The 3,257-nt window shown below is 53.9% G+C and overlaps 1 long non-coding RNA gene across 2 annotated transcripts in view; it reads left to right on the forward strand.

The window, feature by feature from the left end:
- LOC130573405 (uncharacterized) overlaps window positions 1-2,695 on the forward strand; it is a 35,510-nt gene extending 32,815 nt beyond the window's left edge. For both annotated transcript variants that reach the window (XR_008965329.1, XR_008965330.1), the window contains one exon: window positions 2,101-2,695. This is a non-coding gene — a long non-coding RNA (uncharacterized LOC130573405). The remainder of the gene's footprint in view (window positions 1-2,100) is intronic.
- The last annotated feature ends 562 nt before the right edge of the window (window positions 2,696-3,257 follow it).

The raw sequence follows: 3,257 nt of genomic DNA on the forward strand, positions 1-3,257 counted from the left end.
AAATCCACAGACAGAAGGATGTTTTCCCTGTGCAGGGCTGGGATTGGTCCTGGTGGAGCCCTGTTTTTGCAGGCACCCTCAGTGCAAGGCTGAACTCTTCCTGCAAAACCTGAGAAAGTGCATGCAGGAGATTTGGGTTTTCCTGAAGCTTGTGTAGAGTCAGTTGGGTTGSTGCAGCCCTTCCTGCCCTCAGTTACTGAGTGCCAGAGGGTGAAGCCCACCAGGCGGGCAGTGGGTGATTCCAGGCTGGGTTGATGTCTGGTACMGGCGAGCATCTTCTCCATCCACACTGCAGAGGAGTTTCTCTGTCGGCCCCAGCAGGCTCAACTGTGGGGCTGTTCCTATCCAGGACAGGGGCTTTACCTGCCCAGGATAAGGGCTTTACCTGCTCAGGACAGGGGGCTTTACCTGCTCAGAACAGGGGGCTTTACCTGCTCAGAACAGGGGTTTTACCTGCTCAGGACAGGGGCCTGTCCCTGACCAGAACAGGAGGCTTTACCTGCCCAGGACAGGGGCTTTACCTGCCCAGGACAGGGGCTTTATCTGCCCAGGACAGGGGCTTTACCTGCCCAGGACAGGGGCTTTACCTGCCCAGGACAGAGGCTTTACCTGCTCAGGACAGGGGCTTTACCTGCCCAGAACAGGGGCTGTCCCTGCCCAGGATAAGGGCTTTACCTGCCAGGTAAAAGCTTGTCCCTGGTGACCACAAGAGTTCAGCCTCCTCCTCCTCCCCTTCTGGGTTTGGGAAAGCACCCACCACCGTTCAGATCTCATCTGCCCTGACCTCAACATCCTTGCCAGCCTTGGGGGAACATTCGGGATGATTCCTGATCTCACACAGGGTAAAGGAGTGCTGAGCCTTGGCTTTTTGTAGCCTGGGTCTCCCTGCACACACGCCAGGATAGGGTCTGTCTTTTTGGCACCCAGAGACAGACACAGGCCRTGGTCCTTCCCCAAACTCACGCACTTGGGGTGGGTTTGGCCTCTGCCTCTCTTCAGTTTTAGGCTTGCTTCAAAGTTGCGGAAGGGAAGGGATTTTCCTTGGATTTCCATCAAGTGCTTTATGAATATTGCAATAAAGGGGTTACAGAAGATCTATTTTTAAGAGAGAGAAAAAATACCCATGAAAATTGCAGCCTGGACCCCAGAGTGTAGAGTATTTGCACAGTTCAAAGAGTTACGGTGGTTCATCCAGTCACAGCCTGGGAACGTCGCGGTGCGACCTACAGCAGATCWCATGCTGGCTACTCCCAGGGCGGCTCATTAGAGAGCCACACAGAAGATTTATCTCTTAAAATGGGCTTGCAAATATTTTATAAAATTTGCAATATTTTATAAAATTACAATTTGGTGCAATAAAAAGAATAAATTAGCCAGCTGATGGTTCCTTTTGCAAGTGTACTCAAGGATTTGTTATATTAGTCTTTACTCCTTCCAAAGTAACAGTTTACAGGCAAAGCAAAGGGAGGATAGGAAAAGGATGGGACTGGTTTGGGAGCCAGGGAATACACATTCTTAACATGCATAAAGTGTAAAGGGAAATAGTGGAAAAAAAGCAGCAAAATGGGAGGAGAATATGCTGCAAGGTGCAAGATGTGTGGGGCAAAGCACGGGAGGCAGGAGGAAAGCCGAGGAGGGGACTTTTGCTGAGTGTCACAGCTTTGGCTCCTGCTCGGTGGCTTGGTATCACTTTCTCCAGCCAGGCAAGGGCGCCGAGGGCAGGGAAAGTTAACACGAAGATTAAAACATCAGAAGGCTGTGCCTTTAGTGGCTCTGACATGCAGAGTAATCCCATGCCCCAAAGCCTAGGGAGGAAGGACAAGCGGTGAGCCCTCCCCTGGCTGGCGGTGTGCGGGGCAGGCAGAGGTAGGGATTGAGGAGGGTGCAGGGGAAGCATGGCATCTTTGGGGCCACAGTTTTCCCGGTAAGGAAGAGGGTAAGGTGGTCCAGAGCTGGGAGAAACGTGTGGTGAGGAGGGAAAGAGGATTGGAGTTCTGCTCCATCAGTGAGATGAGTTGGTCTGTTCTCAGCCAAGTGCTACTGGATCATTTCTCTGACAGAGATCATAACCACTCCATTTTTCTTTTCTTTCCTTCCTAGATCCCAGTGAGTGGACAAGGGACTTTGGAAGCCCTGGGAGTTCCTTCTTGCAGTTGACTACCGCCTGCTGGATTTGCCTTCTGACTTCTACGAGTTTCTCCAGGAGGGTCCCAACCTGCTTCTCCATSGGCCCAGAGAGGAGGCAGCTTTGATTCACGAACACACCGAGTTTCTGCATCACTTCGAAACACAGCGGTGCAGCCATGGGGAGGGARCCAGGGCAACACAGGGAGCCAAGGGACCATCCCACATCACTCCTGTACATTGCCTTCGGTGTCCTCAGTACCCCAGAGCAGGACCAAAGTGCTTAGAGAGACCTGAGCCGGTCACTGTTTCACCTGGTGAAATACCGGGTGTGTGAAGTTTGGAGGGAGCTTTTAGCCCCYGGCTTTGCTCATGGAGCAGAGCTCGGCTCTTGCTGCTCTTGGTCCCTGGGTCTGTGGAGCTGTGGGATGCAGCCTTCTCGAAGGTGCTGTGCTTGGGGCCCAGAGGACCATCAGCCTGTCCAGCCCTGCTGCTGTTGTACTGCACCCTCTCTGTTCCTGTAAGAGAAATGTACTGCCTGTAACTCTCCCATTCAAATCCACCCCCCCCCCCCCCCCCCCATGCACTGTTGAAAATAAACTCTCCCTTTTGCAAAAGCCAGCGTGTGATTTGGTGCAATCTCGAGACGGAGGAGGCAATGGGCACAAAATAAACCCGAGCAAATCATCGGGGAAGCGGGAGCAGCCGAGAGCCAGGCAGCCGGGCTGCGCCCTGCCCCGCATCAGGCACATTTCCCTGAAAGCCCGAGCGAATCCCTCGCCGCTCAATGATCTTTATTTGGTCTGAACCCCGTCTGGGAAGTAACCGCTAAACCCAATGCAAACAGACCCCCGTGAAAGAATATAATGAATATGTCTCTCAAATGATTTGGAGCCCTTCTGCCTGCAGAGCAGGGTTCCCCATTGTGCCCCGCTCCCGGCGAGCTCGGGGCAGGCTGCGCGAGGTGGCCGCTTTCCCAGCTGAAATCCGAAAAAAGCAAACAATGGGTCAAGGCCGGCATTGTGCGAGCCCAGGCAGGCAGAAGGAGCGCAGCCCGGCATGGCCAAGTTCAAGGCTGGGCAGGGGGCCGGGCGCGCAGGGATGCTAATGGGGGCTGCGCGGGGGCTGCGGAA

This window comes from Malurus melanocephalus, unplaced genomic scaffold, assembly GCF_030028575.1.
Source record: "Malurus melanocephalus ecotype Western Australia unplaced genomic scaffold, MMel_1.1 scaffold_58, whole genome shotgun sequence".
NCBI classification, from domain to species: Eukaryota; Metazoa; Chordata; class Aves; order Passeriformes; family Maluridae; genus Malurus; species Malurus melanocephalus.